Source organism: Giraffa tippelskirchi, chromosome 2 (genome assembly GCF_054371585.1).
Source record: "Giraffa tippelskirchi isolate mGirTip1 chromosome 2, T2T-mGirTip1v1.2.pri, whole genome shotgun sequence".
NCBI classification, from domain to species: Eukaryota; Metazoa; Chordata; class Mammalia; order Artiodactyla; family Giraffidae; genus Giraffa; species Giraffa tippelskirchi.
Genome location: NC_137276.1, coordinates 189,036,262 through 189,061,993, shown reverse-complemented (window position 1 = coordinate 189,061,993; position 25,732 = coordinate 189,036,262). Strand labels below are relative to the sequence as shown.

The 25,732-nt window shown below is 41.7% G+C and overlaps 2 protein-coding genes and 1 non-coding gene across 8 annotated transcripts in view; 1 reads left to right on the top strand and 2 right to left on the bottom strand.

Annotated features, from left to right (window-relative positions):
- The window catches only part of CMSS1 (cms1 ribosomal small subunit homolog), a 401,056-nt gene that overhangs the window by 156,250 nt on the left and 219,074 nt on the right, over window positions 1-25,732 (top strand). The window lies entirely within an intron of this gene.
- FILIP1L (filamin A interacting protein 1 like) overlaps window positions 1-25,732 on the bottom strand; it is a 314,206-nt gene that overhangs the window by 144,432 nt on the left and 144,042 nt on the right. The gene's annotated exons all lie outside the window — the stretch shown is intronic.
- On the bottom strand, window positions 21,807-21,879 carry TRNAC-ACA (transfer RNA cysteine (anticodon ACA)). The gene has a single exon. It is a non-coding gene; the product is annotated as a tRNA-Cys (tRNA).

The window sequence follows — 25,732 nt, the reverse complement described above, 5'->3', positions numbered from 1 at the left end:
AATAAAATAACTTTAAATAAAACCTTGCATAATTGACAGCTGGCTTCTTACTGAAATATTTAAATATGCTTTCAGGTTTTGTCCTTGAGCTTTGTCTGAATGCTCGGCTGTACGGCATGGTTCGAGTCTTCATTTGGGGAAGCCAGAAATCCATGACTGTTCATGCTTCCATCTATACCACCACCTTAAATAAGCCACTTCAGTCTCTGTGCCCTTCATTATTTGAAAGAATGAGAAACAATCCAATTGCAACCTTGGGCTCCTTTTCAGAGCACTAACTTGGCTACATTTCAAAGCACCTAACTTTTTCCTAAAAGATACAAAGAACTGCATGGTGCTTACCTCAGCATTTCCTAATCAAAAGATATAACACACTGAAGAGATGGTTCGAGTTGCATAGTAAGATATCTGTAGTGCTTCTTTAGGCCATTCTATGTCTAAAGCATAATTTTGATTTTTTAGTTCTTCTGAGTTCTGAGAATCAGAATAAGACTGATTTCATATATAGAAATAATTATTTCCTTTGATAATTGTACCTTAAAGTCAATCACAGTGATTACCAGTGACATTCTTACCAGCTGGGTATGCAGATATCATTTTCTTTCTTTCCTGATAGTATAGTCTATTTCTGATATATATTATGGGACAGAGAAACCAGGGTAAGTGGTAATAGAAGATACCAATAAGGAAGTAAAGGTGGAAAAAGTCTTATCTGTAGTTATAGTGCACAGCTTCGTGTACTATAACATGGCAGCATACGCACACGTTATGAAGTGGGGGAGGTGTCGGACTGAGTTTTGTTGTTGCTGTTGTTTAATTTATAAATATGCCCATAATAAATTAATTCCATAACCAAAGATACATCTCTACCTATGACTTTATGGTTTGTTTATTTTTATTTAACCTGCTTAGTAGGATTGGGGATATGGTCATTTTAAGGTATTAGTCATTTTCAGTCATGAGACTAGAGAACAAAAGTTGGTAAAGGTTACAAAGCTCTATAAACCAACAAGGAAGCCATGTACTATAACTACAGATAAAACTTTTTCCACCTTTACTTCCTTATCTGTATCTTCTATTACCACTTACCCTGGTTTCTCTCTCCCATAATATATATCAGAAATAGCCTTTACTATTGGGAAAGGAAGAAAATGATATCTGATCTCATACTAAGTATTAGAAACCTTTGCATGCATGTCTGTGTGCTAAGTCACTTCAGTCATGTCCAACTGTGTGCAGCCCTGTGAACCGTAGCCCACCTGGCTCCTCTGTCCATGGGATTCTCGAGGCAAGAATACTAGAGTGAGGTGCCATACCCTCCTCCAGGAGATCTTCCCAACCCAGGGATTGAACCCATGTCTTATGTCTCCTGCATTGGCAGGCAGGTTCTTTACCACTAGCGCTACCCGGAAAGCCCTGTTAGAAACCTTTACATTATCTGACTTAATCCTCATAACAGCTCTGTGGTGGACACCTGATTATTCTCATTTTTACACATGGGGAATCCAGAAGTCAGAAAAATTAAGTAACTTGCCCAAGATCAAACAGTTACTAAGTGACTGAGCCATGGTGCAAATGCCTTGTTCCCAGAATTTTTTTCTCTTTTTGGTATTACCTCTTATTTTCAGTCTCCTCTGGTGCCTTTCTTTGCCTTTCAGCTACAAAGTACTGTTCATCAAATAGTATAATTGAAGTTTTAAAATTCGCTGTTCTCAGCAGAAGCAGCCCCTGGCTAGATGAATATTCCTACCCACTCACCTCCCCAATTAGAAAGAGTGATGGAGGTAGCCCACATAGTTCCCTTTATGCATTATTAATATACTCACAGAAAGCTCCTAGGTAAATTCTTGTTTTTGTTTTTCAACTTAATGTTTTTCCTTTTTTTTGAGGTATGGGTGATATATAGCATTGTGTTAAAGATGTGCAAGTAAATTCTTTACTATCTAGTCCCCTCCCCCCTTTTTTATGCCCATTGAATATGATGAAGACTTAAGTGAATATTCAAAATAGAGTGTCTTTTGGTTCAGGATTTTAAAAAGAAGGAAAGGAGTAAGAAGTGGGAAAAGGAGAAAAACACTAGCTGGTCAGGAAAACAGAATGGCCCAAGGGAGAGACTGTCACCCAGGAATTACTAGGTTTAACCCTGGTTAACTCACAACTTGTTAATAGGACTTCCAAGGCCCCGCTTGATCTGGCCCACAATTTCCCCTCATCCTCCTCCCTTTTTCACTCTTTCTGCTCCAAATATGCTGGCCGCTTAGTACACCTTTCTGCCTCCCACCTCTGCCTCCAGGCCTGCCCTATGCTCTCTGCTTGGACACCTTCCCTCTGTTCGTCACCCAATTAGCGCTTCCATCTCAGCCCTCCACCTTCAGCTCCAGTGGGAGTTCCTGAGGAAGCCCTCCCTGACCTTTCTGACTAGGTCATGCCCCTATTAGACACTTGAGTGGCACTATGATCTCTTTCTTATACCAATTAAAATAGCAATTTTATATACATCTATATTAGCTAGAGAATTTTGACCTGCCCTACTGAACTGTGAATTCCATGAATACAGACACAGTATGTTTACTTGTCATTATGTCCCTGGTACTTTGCTCATAGTATGTACTCACTTTCTTGAATGACTTACTGAATAACTGAGTGAGTTTGTTTCATCATCAAAGGACCAGATTTTTAGTCCAATCTTTCTGGGCAGTTTCACAGACTTGACCTAGCAGAATTCATGTGTTACAAAGCAGTGGGATACAAAATGGAGAAAGATGGGAAAAAAGCAATGACACAAGTGCTAACGTGGCACTCTTTCTTCCTGATACTTCACCCACCACAGACACACCCCATTATATTGAGCTTGGCTACATGACATCTGTTTCCTAATGACATTCAGTCACTAACTGGCCAACAAATGAGTGGCCATGGCTGTGTTTCAGTAAAACTTCATTTACAGAAACAGCCATGTTTTGCTGTTTTTGCTGACCCCTGCTTTAGATGATATTATGAAGCAATCATGAAGGAACCTACAAATAAGTCAATCTGAAAGAATGATTCTCCACCCCCTTAGATGAAAGTTATTCACAAAGTCTTTATTTGTTCCTGCAGGATATATGTAACTGTGCGTAAGACCTAGGGCCAAGTATGAAGCTGTTAAATAGATGATGTAGATGTGGCATGGACATCACCCAGGGCTGTGAGAGCTATGATGTTTCATAGACAGTTGTCTCCTATAGATGTGATTTTTTTTTTTCCCCATTGATTGAATAGGAAAATAAGGGGCAATTTCTATTTGAGATCTGATATAGTCTCTGGTCACAAAATCTGTGTCTTAAAACAAAATGAAAGTGAAAGTGAAATCGCTCAGTCGTGTCCAACTCTTTGCAACCCCATGGACTGTAGCCTACCAGGATCCTCTGTCCGTGGGATTTTCCAGGCAAGAGTACTGGAGTGGGTTGCCATTTCCTTCTCCAGAGGATCTTCCTGACCCAGGGATCGAACCCGGGTCTCCCACATTGTAAGCAAGACGCTTTACCGTCTGAGCCACCAGGGAAGTCCTTAAACAAACTAGGGCAATTTCAGTGGAATTCTTTTTGGCTTTAGCTAGATGTCTAAAGTGTTTTCATAATGAGCAAGTTATAGTATTGCACTACAGAATTTGAACATTTTCCTCATCTGTTCTTGAGTAGTCATTCTGTCTTTTCAAATCCTGGAAACAAAAGAATTTTCTGACTCATCCTACACACAGCCCAGAAATTTCGACTCTTAGAACCTGTGTAAAGAACTTAGAATCTATGTACAGTTCATTCATGGTTGGTTTGGTCATTGTGGAATGAGAGCCAAATGAAATGGATCGTTTATTTTCTCAGTTTCTTAAACTTCTGGTGCTAGAAAACACTATGCCACAGTTCTTACAGAAACAGATACACTGCTTTTTAAACTCACATACACACGTAAGGGAGCTAGAGAAGAAGCACAACTTTCTTCCTCCCACCCCAGATTCCCTTACTTTTTTATGTACTAGTTTTGAATGAAGAAGGAAGAAAACAGAGAAACACTTAAGTTTTTTATTAAATTGCTCATTAATATTCCTAAGGGGAAATACAAGAAATTTTTTCTCATGTATTTAATTTGAATTTAATTTGAGGTGGTTGAGGATGTTAATTTTTATATTTTAAGTTAATTTTCTGCCACATAGTGACAAAGTATACACTATAGAAATGTATTCCCAAAATGGGCAATAGAATTGTAGGTTGGTTTAGAAAGAATCCAGAATAATATTTTATTGATTTGGTTTTTGTCATTAAACCAGGTTGTCAGCGAAGGTGGGTTTTCCCACAACTGTCTACAAGGTCAAGTGCCAGAACTTTTTCTGAAAATAAAGTTTAAAGTTTGATAGATATTTTTAAAGGTAAAGCCATACTTTCCTGCTTATTTGAAGTTCACTGTTAGTTATATGAACAGCAACTGAAGTATTAAATTTTTATTTTGTTTTCTGCCTCCTCTGTATCATATTATAACCAGTCATTTATTTGCTCCTCTCAACCTGCTTCTACCTTCCACCTGTATCTGGTTTTTGCTTTTAGATCTACCATGGGCTAAGAAATCAGGTAACTAGCAAGGTTCTAAAGGATGAAGTAATGTCTTTGGTGTAGAAGTTCTGAGAGTCATTTGAAGTGCAGGTATCTTTACATCCTTTTATCTAGATTGAAGTTACATAAAAATTGTGTCCCAGGAAGATGGCAGTTGATGTGTGTCTATATCATGACATAGTGGACCATATTACCTTTGAGTAGGGTCCTAAATTTCTACATTTCAAAAGAATAAATCAAATCCAACCAGTCTTGTCTGAGGTGACTTTATAGGTGACTATCCCAATTGTCCTGCTCATAGGAAGATGCTATAAATATCTTTGAAACACTTCTTACTCGTCATTTCTGCTGGAATGTGCTTTTCATAGATGTGAAATCACAGTGAGAGCCTTCCTGAGAATTCCATCGATGATTGATGTTGATAGAGAACTGCCTGAAGCAGTCCACGTGAGCAATTAGTTAGCTTGTTCAGTTATACCCTTTTATGGGGACTCCTGTCTCCTCTTTGATGCCCAGATAACCTGCTGATGCTGGAATCAGAAGGCAATAAGGAACACCTTCCATACTGACCCGCTCTATGGTTGACCAGTGCACCCTTTCCCACATAATAGTTCTCTTAAACCTCCCCTGCAGTATTCTTAGAAGTCATATTCCTCGGTTTTGTCGTTCTCTTAAGAGAGTTAGTTACTATGTGACCCTCAAAGAAGAAAAGGAGATGACATCGCTGTTTGTAGCAGCCTGAGGCTAAGCACGCTCTTTGTGAGAGAATATCTCATTTGATCCTTCAGTAACTTCATGAGGTATTGTCTTCATATTTATAGATGAGGAAACTGAGGCTCAGAGGAGTGAAGTACATGCCCAGTATTACATATCCTAACAAGAAGCAGAGCTGGGCTTTGCACCCAGATCTTCTGATTCCACAGCCCAGATTCTTTCTAGTACCCCCACAGTCCCTCCAACAAGGAAAATTGGATTCATGGCAGATGTGCTTTGGGCTGGTATGCTATGTAATCTTCCCATCTACCCTGTGAGGTAGGTATCATAAATTATTCCCAGTTTACTCACAGACATGTGAGTTTAGGTAACCCGATGACAGTCACACATCAGTTAAGGGCAAACTTAGAATGGGAGCTCTAACTCTTAACTTCTCTAAGCCTTAATTTCCTCACTGTAAAAATAAGAACAATAATGGCACCAGTCTCTCAGGACAAAATGAGATAATTCTTATAAAATGCTTAGCTTAGTGCCTGGCACATAATAAGCCCTCAATAAATATTAGCTATAATTAATTTAGCACAGCAAAGGCAGAATCACTTTGAACAGAAAAATCCTGCTATTCCACTATCTATCTCAATATTACAAAGATTGTATTATATTAATGGTAAACGAAAGGGTGTCTTCTCTCATTTAAAACAAAAAGTTGGATCAAGCGCTGGGTAATTTGTCCTTCATCACCTAAGCAATTACGCAAGTGTCTTTGAGGTGTCTTCCAGTTCTGTAACTATACCATTGTAGCAGTGGAGGACTATGTTTTCTTTAAGAAATTTGAAGTCGAACCTCCAGTGCTCTCCACAGTAAAGATGCGGTTTGCTCACACAGAGGATTGAACAGAGCCCATTAGCAAAGCTGAGGGCTGACTTTGATTTTCAGAGTTGTAAATGACAAGGAGTATAAACAGTGAGGACTATTTGGGAGTGGGAGGACAGTGGGAGTATTTGTTTCTCATGGAAAGATAAGATACCTACAGCATTTTAAGATGGAAACAAAAGCCAGATAATTGACTTTTTTAGCAAAGGCATTTAAGACAATATTTGCTTTGTGCTTGGCTCCAGGGAGTAATAGAATATAAGTAATTATTAAACCGGAATTTAGTAGCCCAAGTTAAATCAGGAAGCCAGTTCCCCAGAACAGTTCCCAGCAAAGTTTGAGAACTCTAACAAGATATTCAGCCACAGCCATACACTCTGTTGCTTGGGAAAGTCTGTGAAAGTTTTTGTTTTGATCATAATCCTAAAGAACTCCATCAGTTTAACTTATTGGTGATCATGAAATTGCATCCTCAAGCACCGATGGTCAAGATCCCTCAGTGCTGGTATTTGGAATTACTTGATTTCACACGGGGTATGGTTATATACCTTCCTCATTAGTATACCCGGGAGGGTAAGGAGATGAAGTTCCTAATGGCCCATCCTTCATTCTCAACAGTTTTAATAATTTGCAATTCCCCCTCTAGGAAACTATACCCCTGGATTAAATGCATCTTCTCTCTTTTCCCATGTATCCTGTGTTGACCTCTAACAAAGAGCTTGCTACATTGCCTTATGGTTTGTGTTCTTGCCTGACTTCCCGACTGGACCCTGGACCCTGGCTATGGCTGCACAGTGCCTGCACCTTTGCAGTTGCTCAGTAAATGTTCATTCACCAAGTGACTGACTGACTTAAAGAACATGTTTTTAACTTCAAGCTTCTGTGGACCCCTACTATCAATAATAGGTTCATTCTTTCCTTGTTGCTGCTGCTGCTGCTAAGTCGCATCAGTTGTGTCCGACTCTGTGCGACCCCATAGACGGCAGCCCACCAGGCTCCCCCATCCGTGGGATTCTCCAGGCAAGAATACTGGAGTGGGTTGCCATTTCCTTCTCCAGGGCATGAAAATGAAAAGTGAAAGTAGAGTCGCCCAGTCGTGTCCGACTCAGTGACCCCATGGACTGCAGCCCGCCAGGCTCCTCCGTTCCTTGTTGCTGGAATCTGTCTATTGCTAAACTATGAGTTCACATCTTTTCCATTCTTCCCATTGCCTCCCTTCTGCTCACTTCCTTACCTGTCTTGCCCAGTTCCTCTGCCTTCAAAGCCTCTCCCCTTCTTTAGACATTTTCTTCTCTTCCTGTCTTAAAAGAATATTCCTCTTGGTTTCTAAATCCTTTCCCTCATCTGAGCTTTGGATCATAGGCATCACCTCTGGAATCTTGCCCCTTAGATACCTCCTTTCCCTTGTGTACCTATAATTTTTTCTCACTGCTGATAATTTTCTGTAACTTCATAACTTGTCCAGTTGCCCTTTTTTCTAGTATCTTGGCTTTCGCTGCTCCCATAGCTAACTGCCAGTTTATCTCCTGTGTTCATATTTTGTGACCTCATTCTGTTAGCCTCTTAACTTCCCACCCCTCTATTTGTCATGTAGCTCCGATCCTCACCAGTGGCTTCCGAATTTCCAGATCCAGGAAACTCCTCTTGGTCTTCATGTTCCAGCCCAAGCTTCTAGCTGGATTTAATTATGCTCTTTTCCCCAGCTATCCAGGCTAGAAATCTTTGTCATTTTCCACTCACCCCTTTCCCCTTAACATACTCCCCTCTATAAGTATAAAAAGACTTATGTTTATATTTGCAAGTTTATTTTTTAGAAGGTGTACATCATCAATGCAATGGACATGAGTTTGAGCAAACCTCAGGAGATAGTGAAGGACGGGGAAGCCTGGCGTGCTGCAGTCCATTGGGTTGCAAAGAGTTGGACACGACTTAGCAACTGAACAACAATACAACAAAAGATAATGTATAAAGCAGAGGAGTGACTTAAAAATATTCATCAGAGTGATCTCATTTGGCAGTAAGACGTTGATAGAAGCAAAAGGCCAAGCCAGTGAGAAAGTATGGAAAGCAGTAAAAGTCATGAATGAACCACATGCATTGTATGCATAGCAGTGTATTCTTAAAAATTCTGATTTCCACACATTCTAAGCACTGACAGAAAGTATCCAGTTGAAGAAAGGCCAACCCAACCAACATTTTGAGCCAGAGTGTTCTGGTTTTTCACAAATAGTTATGACATTTTTTTGAAATACCAGCACAAAATTTATGTGTTTGCATATGTATACAAGATCCTCATTAAGTTTCTGTGTCATGTTATCATCAGAAGTCTGTAAGGAACAAAGCAGTCTTTTAATGACTTTTCTGTACCCTATAGTTGGAATGCCCTCACTCTGGGGCCATTCGTGAACCTCTCCAAACCTATTCAGTCCTTGACCTGAAAGTGAAACTATAGTGGTCAGCCTGCATGCCATTCTCCCTCTTCCTTTTACAAAACTGTCATCTGCTCCTTTGACCTCGTTTTCCCCATACCCTGTGAGTCTTGTTTCTTTGTTCAAAGCAGAATGAAGAAGGTTTAATTTGAATTTGGGGAATAATGACAAAAGAGGAAAACAATCAGCTACCCAAAGTGTGCTTTCACTGTGTCTAACTTTTCACCCAGAGTGTGTTGCCCTACTTGGGCAGAGTCATGACTATATAGAACTGGGGCTCATCACAGCAAACTTGACAAAGCATGTCACTGAGGCCCAGCAGAAAAGTGCTTCAATAGTACTCCACCCTTCCTTTCACAGAAGTTAACAGAATGGAGAGGTTTTTGTACCAAGAACTGTGCCACGTTGCAGGTGCCACAGAGGGGTCCCTAGGGGAAGTTGTCATGGAGCATAAGAGACTGAGATAGCATTTCAGAGAATCCTGAAGTGAAGCTTCGTTGCAATCTCAGTGCAGGGGAAGGAGATTGCTGGGTGCAGAGTAAAGCCTAGAGGCAGGAACCAGCAGAGCTCGTTCCAGAACTGAGGAGCAGGTTATGGAGGGGCTCATGATACAGAGGAGGCCCGGGAGGAACAGGGGAAGACGGCAGAATGAACTGGAGAGAGAGCCATTCTTTGAGACTAACCTGTCATCTTAAGAAGTTGTTTTCCTTTTTGCTTAAGGCAGTGGGAAGTCATCAGATATAGTCTTTTTTATCCGCGAGATGGGAATAATGACCTCTGCATTACTGAGATCTTATGAGTAATAGTATAGCAAATTGTCATGCCTTAATAAACATTTCATCTTTTTTTTCTGTCAGATAAATTACTAGAATATATTTATTATTCACAGGGCACTATACTCATTATCTTGTAATAGCCTATAATGAAAAAAATCTGAAAAAGAATGTAGATATGTGTGTATATCCCTTTACTGTACACCTGAAACTAATACAGCATTGTAAATCAACTATAGTTCAATTTTAAAAAGAGAGAAATAGTGCTTTTTAAAAAAGAATATATTATAAATCTAATCTAACTAGAAAGCATATTAGGGTATGATCGTAATTTTTAAAAATATATTGTATAAATGTTCAGGCAGTCCTAATTCATTACAGGGGCTGTATCAGTTCTCTGGACTTTCCCAAGCCTTAGTTTTCCACATGTAAAATTTCTTTTCCAGACTGATAAATTGAATTTAGTAATCCATAGATCAAAATGCTACAGCCCATAAAGAGGCTTTAGAGATGGAAGAAACAAAATTAGATTTAATAGAAACACTTTATTTTTAACAGACTCCAGAGATAGAATAGTAGTGAGTCTCCAGTGAGTTTCCAGATTAACTCCCAGAGGGTCTGGGATAATTGTGTAGAGAATAATTAAAGGAAAGAATTGTACTAATATGATTTCTTTTAGAACTACCTAACGGTAAGATTATGAACACTGAACATGGTTCTCTGGCTGAAACCTCAAGGTCATTCACTGTGGTAGTAGTAAGACTCAGACCACCCCTAGGAAGTGCAGGAGAATGGCCTTGAGGGTTCATGTCTGTTCCTCTTGCAGAAAGAAGTGTTGGGATTATGCCTAGTTCTTTCCTTCACCTTTCATCTTCTGGCTCCCTCCTATCATCACACATTAATTATCTACAGTGTGTATAGCATCATGCCTCTCGTATTATACTGATGAGCTTCACTCTGTCCTGGGCTGAGTTCAGTTTTGGGGAAATAGTGATAGCTCAACCTGTCAGGTACCAGAGAGGGAAGTAGTTGCTTTCTCTTTGAACAGACAAATGGAATCATTGAGGGATTCTGTATTTTTATCGCTAGATTCTTCACTTTTGCATATCTGGTTTTAGTTATTCCTATCAAGGTTGTAATGAAGTGGGTTTTAGGATCCCCATTTTAAAGATGAGGAATAGCAAAGAACAGGGAAGCCTGGCATGCTACAGCCTATAGGGTCGCAAAGAGTCAGACATGATTGAGTGACTGAACAACAACAACAAGGCTTAGAAAAGTTAAGTGGCAGGGAACTAGATGATAATAGTAATGCCAATCCAAAGACGGTAACTCCCAACCCAGCTTTCTCTCCATGGCTGCTTCTCAGTTACACCACCCTAGTGTTTGAGGTTTTGAGCACTTGGGATGCAGTGTTTCTACTAAGGAATAACAAAGCCCATGGGGTTGTCCAAGGTTACAGTGTGAAATGAGGTTGTGTCTGCTTTTCTCCCCACCTCCTGTGGGTCTTTCCTCTTTACCTCCCTCATTCAATCATTTTGCCTGCTTCCTAATCATTAGCTTGCCCTCTGGAGTGGGAGAGTTGGAGTACTGAGGGTGGGGGTGGGGGGCGGGAAGGATTGCTTGTACATGTAGGGCTATTGTTCCTGCTTCCTTTTGGATGATGTAGTAGTTTCTGTTACTCATTTTATGTTTACTTACCATCTGAATCCATGTCAATCTATGTGCCCTTGGCTCTGAACCACCGTTTATGTATTTTTGTGTTGTTAATATTTTTAATTGGTGTTTTTAAAGTAGATGTACTCTGCGTGTTTGGCAGACCAACAAAGTGGAACAGAAAAAGCGTCGATTTTTTAAAGTAACCATATAAGGTGAAAAGTCCCTTTTTGTGTGGGTGCGTGTGTGCAGATTACAGGTTTTATCAGGCCTACTCTTCGTTAATATTTATTGTAACAGTTTACAGTGTAGCCCCTGGAGTCACTCTGGATTGTGCACAGCCCAAATGACGTAACCTTGGAAAATGCAATAAATCTAAAGTTAAAACCACTTCTAATGGGAAGTTTCTCGAAAGTTGTAAAGTTAAATTGCCTCCTCCAGGATGAGGGAGGTGGTGTGGAGAATGCCCCAGGGGACCTGGCTTTGCCCCTCGCCAGGCTTGTCCCCTGGGTTGGAATGCTGGCTTTGGGTTGGATTACTTTGTTTTATTTAAACTTCTCTGACTATTCCTTTGCCCAGTACTCCATGGTGTGGCAGTCTTGTGGTAACATTAATATATAACCTTTGATTTCTTTTATATATTCAGCATGACTCTTATCCTACGCATGCATGCTCAGGTACCCAAAGTAGAATTTTGTGAGTCAGATTCTTAACTTTGCAAGGAGACTGCTGCTAAGTCGCTTCAGTCATGTCCGACTCTGTGCGACCCCAGAGACAGCCACCCACCAGGCTTCGCCATCCCTGGGATTCTCCAGGCAAGAGTACTGGAGTGGGTTGCCATTTCCATCTCCAGAGCATGAAAGTGAAAAGTGAAAGTGAAATCGCTCAGTCATGTCCGACTCCTAGCGACCCCATGGACTGCAGCCTGCCAGGCTCCTCCATCCATGGGATTTTCCAGGCAAGGGGACTGGAGTGGGTTGCCATTGCCTTGGCATCACCCAATTCATTTTGCCAGCTCCTATATAAACTTGTCCAACTATATGCAGCTGAATACTGACCAGAGTGTCTCACGCTTGACATTTTAGAAAGTGGTTCGTTGTGTTGTTTTGACATGTGACTCCCCAGAGTCTGCAGTGTTGGTCCTGATGTCTCTCTCTGAAGCTACATAAAAGAAGTGTTCTCCTTCCGTGATATTTGTAGGTGTTTGAAGACAATGACAGTGATCTTGCCCCATTCCCTTTTTAGGTGTCACACATCCATACGTCTGTGAAAGTATTACATTATAGTTCATTTGTCCATTTGTAGAGTACAAACTATGTATATGTTAGATGCAGAAACTAGGGAACTGTGTGAATAAAGTAGGCTGTGATCCCTGCCCTTAAGGAACTTCTGGTCTAATTAATTATAGAGTGATAAGGGCTATAGGAAGAGCACCAAATTCAGCCTTGCTGATTGGAGATTGAACTAGTCAAGGAAAGTTCTCTGGTGAGGCATTGCGTAATTGAAGTCCAGAAGAGTACAAGGAGTGTCCCAAGGAAGCAGTGTGAATGAGGTGAGGAAGGGGGTTCAGGTAAAAGAGCCAGCTTGTCGGAAAGGCTGAATGGGGGTTCAGGGAAATGAGGGTAGTTCTGTTCAGGTAAGGCAGTAAATGGGGAGGTGGTGAGTGGAGATGAAAATGCAGAAGTGCTGGATGGGGAAAGCAGAGCTAACAGATGGAAGGGTGGGGGGATGGAATCAGACATTACAGGAGAGATTGTCCTGATTAGGAAGACTATTGTTCTCTTGGTTACCCAACAACTATGGGAACATAACAGGTTCTGTATGAGGTCATACAGGTTTGGAAATATTTTGTGTATTATGTTTTGATGTTAGAGAAAGAATGTCATCAGTCATCAGGATTAGACAGGTATGGATCTTTCAGTAGCAAGACCATTTCTGTAACTGGATTTGGAGAAACAAGAGGAGGAAAGAGATAACACAATTGTAACATACTTATGACTGTGAGAAAATGTGGATGACTCTTATACACAGGACAACAAAAGTAATCATAGCAAACACTTCTATATTAGTATGGGCTTGGCCCTGTTAATAGTAACAAATTTGATGCCCACATTAACTCTACAAGTTAAGTATTATCCCTAGATACAGAGAGTTTAAATAACTTACCAGAGGATAGAAAGCTAAGTGGCAGAGCTAGGATTTGATTCCAATCCCTAAGAACATGTGGAGAAAGATGTAAGTTCTAGGTAAAGGAAGTGCACTGAACCTGCACAATTCAAAACATCTGTGGAAATGGCTCCTGCCTGCTGTTGACAGTCAGAACCACACACTTGCTGGTGTGGTCATGACCAGAATAAGTAGAGCAAGTATTCATAACTCCACATTTCATACCTAATCCACAGGCATTACTGTATGAAGGAGACCACTCTCCTGATGGCATTCAGGGGTTGGCCCTGAATGTGTCTCACTCGAAGTTACGGTTGCCCGCAACCTCAGCTGACCTCCCTGCCTCCTGCCACTTTCAAAGAGGGTTTAGCCTGCCTAGGGAGGGTAGGAGAATTAGGGTAACAGTAAACCAGAGAAAGTTTGAAATACCCTTGATTCTAAGGATACAGAATTCCCAGGCCAGGCCGTGCTGGTAACCATGTATAGCTTCCCCAGTTTTCAAGCATGCATGACTTCTTTGTTAAACTGATTGATTTCATGTTGAATATGTGCAAACAAGTGCTTCTTGGGGACAGAAGGGATGAAAATAAGTAAGAGAGAGGTTGAAGTGGTGATATATCTAGCCTGTGCTGGATAGGAAAAGAAGTGAAAGTAGGTGTGAGCTGGTGCGTAAGGATCTAGTGGAGGGATTGAGGTCTCTGGGTCCAGAAAGAAGTGAGCCAAGAGCAATCGCATGAAAGGACTGGAGAAATAGTGACGAATGTTCCATGAACAGGATGTTTAAAATGTTTAAAATTTTTTTCAGAAGAGGACTCTTGGCACTCATCCTTGACTTGGTCAGTGTCATCTGAACATATATCAGTCTGTTAATAACTTAATTAAAGTATATCGTAATGAAAATGTTAAATAGGTCAGGTCAGAGCTCCTAGGTACAGCCAAGGGGAAGCTGATCTTTTAAGTTCATGTGACTTTGTAATCTTGGAGCACATGTTTGAATATTTGAACATGCTGTTTATTCTGTTGCATGACAAAAGAAAATGAGAGGTCATAGACTAGTCTGTGATGCAAATTTTGCTCTATAGATTTATATGCCCAGTGGAAAGTGCCGTTGAGGTATTATAAGCCATGATAATTCTCAGGCCTCGAAACTCATTATAGTTCAGTTAGATTTTATATTTACTCATTGCTGTTTATCTTTATTAATGATCTTATTTCTAGCTGATTACAGCTTCCTTAAGATCAGGGGCAGTGTCTGTGTCTCCTCTAAGTTTCCCCCTACCACGCCTAGCCCAGTACAAGGTTTATGGTGCTCACCATCACAGGAATCTACGCCAATGAGCTTATGTTACAGCTGAAGCAGTTGAGGTCCTGACATTTAAAGTGATCTGCTAAGGCCTCAGGGCTCAGCAGTGAGGAAGCCTGAGCCACAACCCAAGTTTTATTCCCACCTCAGCTCTTCACACCTATCATGCTGACACAGCTAATGAGTCAAGTTCTTGCAGTGACCTGGGTTTGTGCCAAGCACCCATAGGAAGCCAATGTTCCCTAAGCTAGTGCTTCCCAGCCTGGTATTTCCCAATTTGGCTCACAGAGAAAATGGTGGTGTTTATTTAGGACATTAGGGTAAACAATGAAGGCTTTTGGAGGGCAGCTGAAGCGAGGAGCCCCTAAGGACATTTACTGGCCCAGGCACTGCCAAGCAGATCCAGGGATCAGATCTTCCTATCTTCATACACTTCTCTCTCATCCACCGAGTTTCCAGCAACAGTTGGAAACCACTTCCCTAAGTTAACGTTAGATCACTCGGACCCAACTTTTCTGGTAAATGCCTTGAAAGATTACATTGGTTCCAGAGACTATGTTTTCTGAAGAAATTTATTTTTGACTGGTCTGGGTCTTCATTGTTGCACACTGGCTTTTTCCCTAGGTGCAGCGAGTGGTGGCTACTCTGTAGTTGCGGGCTTCTCACTGTGGTGGTGAAGAAATTTAAATCCTACTATCCAAACATATCACTTAGTCCCCGCCATGAGGTTAAGGGTATAAGCTAAAATTGTGAAACAACAAATACATGGGTCAGTTATTTTTCTTTCAAGGCTAAGCAGTTCATGACCTGCTTTCTTGTGTTCTTCATCTCTGGGGGCACTATATAATTTTTTTAATCAGAGAAGAAAGGTTAGAACTCATTTTTATCAGTGCAGGCTGTTGCATTTATCTGTGTTGCTCAGTCGGGTACATGGCACATACTTCGTCCAGCATCGTATGTGTTCTGTGGATGTAGGACCTTGTTCTTTGAAGGTTGTGACTGATTTTCCAGACCTTTAGAACTGAGATAAATAATAAATTTGTAGCTCTGAATTCGTCTCAGGTACTTTTCTGGATACTTTAGTATTTTAACAGATAAATGGCTATTTATAGGGATATCTCTCCACCGTATCTCTTAAGACAGCTAAATAAAATTTTCACAGTTTATATGATAAGTGAGTCCTTAGAGAAATTGTTTCTTATCTCAGAAGTAGATTGAGAGGGCCCTTTAGCTGACTGCAGAGGCTAGGCTTAGGAACTTGAAAGGGGCTGGGAGTTAAAGTGGTCAAACTGGGCAAATCTTCTGGAGTGAAGTAGGTTCCTCCACCAGTGGCCCTTCCTTTCTGCATGCTCCATCACACCTTGACTGAAAATCTGCTGATACTAAGAATACTGACTCACTTTAAACCTTGAAAATGCCACTTAAATATGCTGGCATCTTGAATCAGACTGTAAATAGAGAGGGAAGGGCATTGAAAAGCAGTAATAATAAGAGCCCCATTTACCAAATGTTTATAAAGTTAATGGGACTTCCCTGGTTGTTCAGATGATAAAGTGTCTGCCTGCAATGCAAGAGACCAGGGTTCAATCCCTGGGTCGGGAAGATCCCCTGGAGAATGAAATGACAACCCACTCCAGTACTCTTGCCTGGAAAATCCCATGGACGGAGGAATGTGGTAGGCTACAGTCCATGGGGTTGCAGAGTCGGACACGACTGAGCAACTTCACCTTCACCTATAAAGTTAATAGTGATCAGCAAATGCAGTCTGTTATTCAGCACCAGAATGTGAAGTCTCTCTTCTTGTGGAGGGTGGTACACGTTATTGAAGATCATCGGAGGCAGAGGAGAGGGCGGAGAGAGTGCCGCAGTGAACCTGGAATAGCTGTTTCTTATCTTGGTCTGGGGTAGGATAGGAAGAGGACAGCAGGGAGTGAAGCGAGTCACAGCATTTTGGTAAACATGGATCTGGATCACTGCCCCTGCCCCCTGGCATGCCAAGGGTGTGAGTCCAGTGGTATGTTGCAGCTGGTCCTTACTGACTCACAACTATTCAGTTTTTAAGAACTATGTAAGCTTTGTTAAGTGCAGTCATTATTAAAAATTAAATAATTTTAACTTCAAATAAATGGGCAAATTCTTGAAAACAGGGCTAAGAAATGCTCAAACTCATCACTTATTAATAATTTTACTACACTGTGCTCTCAAGGTTATTTGTGCCTCTTTTCTTCCCAGCTCTGTATTCAGTGATGTCATGTTGCTAGCTTGAAATCAGCCATCATGGGAATATTTGCACCATGGAAATCAACAAATGTAGCAAATCAACTTTTTCCCAGAGAGCCAGTTGTTAACCATTTACCAGCATACCAGTGGATGTTATGATCATGTGCCAACAAGTAGGAAGGAGAGATGTGGTGTTTATCCCAGTGAGACCAAGTCTGTCGTCTCTAGGTTACATATCTTCATCTTAGACAGTGCTGCCTACTTGGATTGAGGTTAAAAAAGACAATATGCTCTGCTCAGGCACGAAGTCATGTCTGACTCTTTGCGGCCCCTTGGACTGTAGCCCGCTAGGCTCCTCTGTCCCTGGGATTCTCCAGGAGAGAATGCTAGAGAGGGTTGCCATTTCTTTCTCCAAAAAAGACAAAGTAAAGACATAATGACTTTTCAAATTCCCTTCTCTCTGTTTCCGTTGTGTACAAAAATGCCTAATGGCAATTAAAGCTACCATCTCAGTGAATAGTAATAGTTCACATTTCTATTTATCTTTGTATCCGCAGTGTAAAGTATACAATGGGCCCTTAATAATTTATAAGTAAATGATATGTGTGCCCTTCTCCTAGAATTTAAACATACCATTGATCAGCTATAGGATTTTAACACTTTAATTTCTGCAGCTCTCCTTAAATATAAGAAACAAGTTATCAGCTTTTTTGTTGCTTTTTGTTGTTGTTTATTACCAAGAAAAGTGTTGTTCCTCTCATCTTCTTTACTTTTTCCACTTTCTATTCTTTTTCCTTCTCAACCTAAGGCCTGCATCCCTCCAGACAGCAGTGACTTTTTTGACTATGTAAAGTTTGAGAGCATGGATCTAGATATAATTCAGTCTAGCAGATTTCTACTTCTCCATAAATGATTGCTATTGTACAGGGCCCATCAAAATAGTTCAGAGACTTGGTCAGAATTGTCCTAATAAATGTAGTGTGTCAGATTTGAAAAGCTGTTTGGAAAGTGGGATCGCTGTTAATTTATGCAGGCCACCTGCATGAGATGTAACTGAAGGATGAATGCAGTGGAGCATGCCACACTTGCACGACAGAGCAATTTATTAGAACTGAATTAACTCAAGCTGGCAAAGCTCTGAGCTGCCTTGATTGGGAGCCCAGGATAAGAAGTTAGATGGAGTAAGCCTGACAGACCCTCTGTAGTATACCAGATGCTACACAGGTGGGGGGTTGGATGACTGCTAGGTGACCATTGCATTCTCTTTTGGTTCCCTTTTGAGAAGGAAATTTGATAAGAAGGAAAGAGAGATAGGGCAAAAACAGTCAAAAGAAGCAGAGATAAAGTTCTTAGATTCTCTTCACACCAGAAGGAACACTTATTGAAAAGCTTGGATTAGGTCTGGCAATAAATATAAGCATAGGACTCTTGGAGTATGTTCTTGGCTCTTACCACTACCTTTGACTCTGAGCAAGTCAACTGACTTATCCACCTGTAAAATAATATTCCCTCTGACATTAATACTTACCTCATGAGGTTATCTAGAGGAGAATGTTAGTAATAATGTCTTGTGTTTACGTCATTCCTTTCACGGAGAGCTCAAAGCATTTTATGTATATTGAGAATGAAACTTCTTGTGAGAAATAAATGCAAGTATTCATTTTTTGGAAATGAACTTAAGTCGTAAGAGTCTGAATTTAATGTATTGCCTGAGGACATATGGTACATAGTGATCCAGTGGCCAAATGAATTTTTATTCCATAAGAGTTCCATCTTTCCTCCTCCTTTTGTGAATTGAGAAAATACAAGAGTCCGTATACATGAATGGGAGATTCTATATATGCTATCAGAGTGGTCTCTTGGGACTTATCCAGATCTTGAAGGACAATCAAAACACATTTGATAGCACTTTGGGACCTTGGTTGTGGCAGAAAGACACCTGGGAAATCTTAGCCCTGGACTACACAATGCCACTAAAGGGTTCCAGAGATAGAAAAGGATGATATGAGAATGTTTTCTCTGTTCCTTTAACTCAATTCAGTCATTGTTTCTTGAGTGTGCATTATATACATCATTTTGAGGAGTGTAGAGAATGAAAGAGGCACAGCGTACTCAAGAAAGTTAACTGGTATTAACAAGGGGCAGAGAATGAGATTTACAAGTCGATATGTGCAGCCATACTGGGGAGAGTTAAAAACACATCACAGTATTTCAGGTGTTTGAAGAGGGGAAGGATTATGTTTAGCTGAGTAATCCCAAGCATTTATCTCCTATGTACCAACCATGTTCTCTGGAGAGCCATCATTCTTGCCCCGGAGATCCAGTGGGGAACACATATGCAAATACATAGTTTTAGCACACCCTAGCCAATGCGGTGATGAAGGGCACTTAGCTCAGGTTGGGAATTTAGAGAAGGCTTCTGGAGGGCAAGACTTCTCTTAAAGTCTTAAAAATTGAAAAGAACGCAAAACCAAAATTCCAGGCTGAAAGATTCAGAGGCCCCCAGTGTTTAGCCTTTTTTCAACAGAAAATGACAGACTACAGAAAATCTGGTATCATTATGGCCTAAGGGTTAATTAAGGCTTCCCTGGTGGCTCAGATGGTAAAGAATCTGCCTGCAATGTGGGAGACCTGGACTTGATCCCTGGGTCAAGAAGATCCTCTAGAGAAGGGAATGGCTGCCCAGTCCAGTATTCTTGCCTGGAGAATCCCATGGACAGAGGATCCTGGTGGGCTACGGTCCATCTAGTAGCAAAGAGGCAGACATGACTGAGCGACTAGCACTTTCATTTTTCAAAGGTTAATTGGAAGTGGGAGTGAAAAACAGTGCTTAAGGTAAAGGGCCTATCTTGCTGTCTTATTTACTACTAAATACTAGTATGAACTGTGGGTCATCAATAAATATTTTTTTAAAGACTGAATGAAAAATGTGTTGGGTTTAAGTCCCTGTGGGCTTTCCAAGTAAATAAATGTGATAGGGATTGGAAGAGACTCTGGACTAGAAATACAGATTTGGAAGTCACCCCTTATCAATGATATTTAAAATCAAGAGCTAATGAAATTATACAAGTAGAGTATGTAGAATAAGCAGAGTAAAGTACCAATGGAGAAGCCTTGAGAAATACATTCAAGGGCAGACAAAAGAAGAGGAACCAGACTTCCCTGGAGGATCAATGGTAAAGAACCTGCCTGCCAATGCAGCGATCATGGGTTCAATCCCTGACCCAGGAAGATCCCACACGCCATGGAGCAACTAATCCCATGCGCCACAACTATTGATCCTGTGCTCTAGAGCCCGGGAGCCACAACTACTGAGCCCACAGACCACAACTACTGAAGCCCGAGCGCCCTAGAGCCAGTGCTCTACAGCAAGAGAAGCCACCGCAGTGAGAAGCCAAGCACCACAACTGGAGAATAGCCACAGTTTGCTGCAACTTGAGAAAATCCCGCACAGCAACAGAGACCCAGCACAGCCAAAAATTAAAAATAAATAAAATAAAAAATTTTTAAAAAGAAGAAGAAAAGGAACCCATGAGGGATACTGGAAAGAAAAAGCAGGGAAAACAGACATTTGATCCTTGTCCATCAGAATGGCATTATGAAGTTCTTTGGTGGGCTCATGAGAAAAGTTTTTCAGTGCAATGGACAGGGCAGACGTCAGATTATAGTTTGTTGTAAGATAAATGGAAAGAGTCAGGAAATTGAGATAGTGAGTGCAGACCTCTCTTTCAGATCACTTGGAATAAAAGAGAAGGAAGGGGATGGTTCCTGGGAGGGGCAACCAGGTTCAAGAAGGAGAAAAAATTTAATATGATGAAAGATTTATGTAGGCTTCTAGGCTTAAGGGAAAAAGCAAATAGGTTGAATATTTAGGGAAAAGGGGAGAAGATTGATAGAACAAGATCATCAGAGAGATGAAAGGAGATTGGGGCCATGTGTGGAGAGCAGAGCCTTGAAGCAGAGTAAGGGATACATCATCTTCTGAACAGGAAGAAAGAGTCTTAAGAATGGGTCCAGAGATATCTAGGAAGAGGCAGATGCTGACATATGTGTATGTGTGTTTATGTGTATATGTGTAATTGTTTCCTTGAAGTAGAAGGTGATGTCATATGCTGAGAGGGATGTGGCTTTGGCTGGATTCTTGAGCATAATGACAATTTTGAAATGTTGCTAAGGAAAATAAAAGCAAGATAAACAAGGATGAGTGAGAGACTGAGCAGAGATTGAGGGCTGCAGATTTATAGTGGCATCAATCTGAAAGCTGATTTTTCCCAACTGTGTTTAACAGCTGGGTCATGAAATATAGAAAGTATATTTTTGAATTCATCCTGTGTTGATTTTGTTAAACAAGTGAAGTGAGCTCCAATGTAGTTGAAGCTTTCGATGGGTGGTTCGGGTGATGAGCCAGGCTGTCCCAGCTGAGTAAAGCAGTGAGGCAAGAAGAGGGGTCAAGAAACTATGGTTCTCCAGGGACTGAAGAAAGGAGGTAGTTAAAGCCTAGGAGGACTGGAAGGATCAGAGATTGTCATCATCTCTGGATATGGGATGGCAAGTGAGCCCCACCTGATGATTTATTTCAGGTGACCTTGATGTGGGTGAGCCTGGAGCTGAAGAAGGTAAGGAGTTGGATAGGTTTTCTAGATGAACACTGAAGTCATCCAGGATGTGATCTGACAAGGGATATGTTAAAGATTATAGCCAAGTGGCCTAGTCTTATTTTAAAGGAACCAGGAGATTAGTAAGAGGACATCATTGAGAAAAGACCATTGGGTGATATAAATCTCAACAGCTCGTTTAGAAGCATCTATGAGAAGAAATAATCACATTTTTGGGGTGTGTACTGTTCATTAGACATTATTTTAAATGTTTGGTTGAACCATATCCACCTGCTGAGATTTGGGCATTTTGATCTATAAAAATGGTAATTTTCATACTATTCAACCTCATGTGCTTCACTGTGCTTGAGTGAAGTTGCTCAGTCATGTCCGACTCTTTGCGACCCCATGGACTGTAGCCTACCACGCTTCTCTGTCCATGGAATTCACCAGGCAAGAGTACTGGAGTGGGTTGCCATTTCCTTCTCCAGAGGATCTTCCCAACCCAGGGATTGAACCTGGGTCCTCCTGCATTGTAGACAGATGCTTTACCATCTGAGCCACCAGGGAAGTCCTTCACTGTGCTTAGTCACTCAGTTGTGTCCGACTCTTTGCAACCCCATGGACTGTAGCCCACCAGGCTCCTCTGTCCATCAGAGTCTCCGGGCAAGAATACTGGAGTGGGGTTGCCATGCCCACTCCTCCAGGGGATCCTCCCAACTCAGGGATCGAACTCAGGTCTCCTGCCTTTCAGGTAGGTTGTTTACTGTCTGAGCCACCAGGGTGATTTCATACTGTTCAGCCTCATACTGAATATTTATTAGCTCATTCACTCTCACAGCCGCCTTCTGAAGTAGATTACCATTTAGCAATTAAACACATTTAGCAGAACCACAGGAATAATAAGTAACTTGCCCAAGGTCATCTGATAAGGTGGTGGGGATAAGTGGAGAAGAGAAGTTGACAGAAGTTGAGCCCAGCTACAGACCTTGGCAGTCTGGCTTCAGAGCTTACAGTCTATCTCTCAGTAGAGAATGCCCACCCTTCCCCCACTGCCCTTTACACCTGAGCAGGGAGTGAGATATACGAGACTGAACGCTTCTCGAGTGTATAATAAACTGAGATAAATGCCATAAAGCAGCAGTCTTGAAGAAGGAAATGGCAACCCACCCTAGTATTCTTGCCTGGAAAAAATCCCTTGGACAGAGAAGCCTGGCGGGCCACAGTCCGTGGGGTCACAAAAGAATTGGACAGGACTTAGCAACTAAACAACAACAGCAACAGCAAAGTCCCCAACCTTTTTGGCACCCAGGGACCAGTTTCATGGAAGACAATTTTCCCCCAGCTGGGGGCAAGGGGTTGTTCAGGATGACTCAAGTGCATTACATTTATTATGCCACTGCTGATCTGAAGTACTCTTGCCTGGAAAATCCCATGGACAGAGGAGCCTGGTAGGCTGCAATCCATGGGGTCGGGAAGAGTCGGACATGACTGAGCAACTTCAGTTTCACTTTTCACTTTCATGCATTGGAGAAGAAAATGGCAACCCACTCCAGTGTTCTTGCCTGGAGAATCCCAGGGACGGTGGAGCCTGATGGGCTGCCGTCTATGGGGTCGCACAGAGTCAGACACGACTGAAGCGACTTAGCAGCAGCAGCAGCTGATCTGAAAGGAGGTGGAGCTCAAGCAATAAAAGGAATGATGAGGAGCGACTGTCAATACAGATGAAGCTTTGCTTGCTCACTCACTGCTATGCAGCCAGGTTCCTAACAGCCCATGGACCAGTATCGATCCTTGGCCCGGAGGTTGGAGACCCCTGCCATAAAGCAAATGAACACAGTCTAGTCCTTCACAGAATCTCATACCAAGATGCTCTGGGCTTCCCCACCCTTTCTATTGTGTTCTCCTTCACTCTCAGACTTAGTGGTAGAGTGCTCTCTCTCTCTCCTTACCTAACTGAAACTAACGTGTCCCTGGTTTTCTAGTAAACTAGAAGGAGTTTACTAGTCGACAGGGAGGAGAATTGCAAACATTTTATTTACAGGGTCATAGGAATTTGAGAAAGAGCAAAGAATTCATTCAGAAAATGACAAGGCATGCTATATGTAGGACATCAATCAGGATATTGGGAGAGGTAGAGTTTGTAAGAGGGAGTGATAGAGGTTAAGCCAGAAGCGGGGCTGGGTCTTGAAAGACTTTTTGCCAGTTTGAAGAACTGAAATATTATCCTCCATGTTGTAGCCAACCATTGGAAAGATTTTAAGCAGCGAAATACCATGAACAAATTATACAGGTGCTTCTTGAACAACACCGTTTGAACTCCCTGAATCCACTTATTCATGGATTTTTTTTTTTTTCCAGTAGTAAGTACTACGGTACTACATGATCTGCAGTTGGTTAAACCACAGTCATAGAAATGTAGATGTGGAGTGAATACAAATATGGAGGGCTGTAAGTTAAATGCAGATTTTTGACTATGGGAAGGGTTGGTTCCCCAAACCCCCATGTTGTTCAAGGGTCAACTGTAGATAAATGTAAAAATGCAGTTTAAGGGGGAAAAGACTAGAGGCAGAAAATTGAGTTAGGACACTGTTGCAGTTATCCATGTGAAGGAATACCTGAGTGCTCAGCTGCTCAGTTGTGTCCGACTCTTTGTGACCCCATGGACTGGAGCCCACCAGGCTCCTCTGTCCATGGGATTTCCCAGGCAAGTATACTGGAGTACGATTGCCATATCCTCCTCCAGGGGATCTTCCCGACCCAGGAATCAAACCCATGTCTTCTGTCTCTCGCATTTGCAGACAGATTCTTGACCACTGAGCCACCTGGGAAGCCCGTATATGAAGGAATAGGGCTTGGCAATGATCCTAGCTGTGTAACTAAAAAGGAGGGGTATATTCCCCGAGGTATTTAACAGCAAGAATTGGCAGATTTTGGCGCAATCAGCAACTAAGATCACCATGCAAGAAAAGAAGTTGATTTAGAAGGAATCCTCTTTTTCTGTATGTTGAGTACAAGATGTCTCTAGAATCCAAGTAGAAATACAGGTCTGGATGGCTGCTATCCAAAAGTCTACAAGCAATAAATGCTGGAGAGGGTATGGAGAAAAGGGAACCCTCTTACACTGTTGGTGGGAATGCAAACTAGTACAGCCACTATGGAGAACAGTGTGGAGATTCCTTAAAAAACTGGGAATAGAACTGCCATATGACCCAGCAATCCCACTGCTGGGCATATACACCGAGGAAACCAGAATTGAAAGAGACGCGTGTACCCCAATGTTCATCGCAGCACTGTTTACAATAGCCAGGACATGGAAGCAACCTAGATGTCCATCAGCAGACGAATGGATAAGGAAGCTGTGGTACATATACACAATGGAATATTACTCAGCCATTAAAAAAAAATACATTTGAATCGGTTCTACTGAGATGGATGAAACTGGAGCCCATTATACAGAGTGAAGTAAGCCAGAAAGAAAAACACCAATACAGTATACTAATGCATATATATGGAATTTGAAAGATGGTAACGATAACCCTATATGCGAGACAGAATTAGAGACACAGATGCATAGAACAATTTTATGGACTCTGAGGGAGAAGGTGAGGGTGGGACGTTCTGGGAGAATAGCATTGAAACATGTATATTATCATATGTGAAACAGAACACCATTCCATGTTCGATGCATGAGACAAGGGCTCAGGGCCGGGGCAATGGGATGACCCAGAGGGATGGGATGGGGAGGGAGGTGGGAGGGGGGTCCAGGAAGGGGAACACATGTAAACCCATGGCTGATTCATGTAAATGTATGGCAAAAACTATTACAATATTGTAAAGTAATTAGCCCCCAACTAAAATAAATAAATTTATAAAAAAAAAAAAAAGAAATACAGGTCTGGGATTCAGGAATCAGGTGTCATAGGAGATGCAAATGAAAATATGTTAGTATTCCCTGGTATTTCTGAGATTCACTTCCAAAATTGCCACTACCTCCGTCAGTATCTACCCTGTGGCCATTCCTTGATCTAAGTTAGTACCAGAATGTGGAGACAGGGACCCGAGTGGCTTGTCGCTTTGGGCTAGGTGGCTTCCTCAGGGCTTCACCCTGTGGAATCATGCAAGGGTCTAGGGTAGGGTCTGGGACACCCAGTAAGCTTCCAGCTGCTGAGAGCAGCCTCTCCCTGCAACATCATTCCCATGAAAGGGGGAAGAGCACCTTCCTAGTGCCCACTGAAAGAAAAATGTGCAAAAGGGAAGTTGTGAGTTCAAGTTTTATTCAGGTTCTTTCTGAGCACTGTGGCCTGAGAAACAGCCTCACAGATGGCTCTGAGGAACTCTTCCAAAGAGATAGGGAAGGAAACAAGTAGTCAAACACATATCTCTGGTAGAAGATTACTGCTAATCAGGAAAAACAGATATC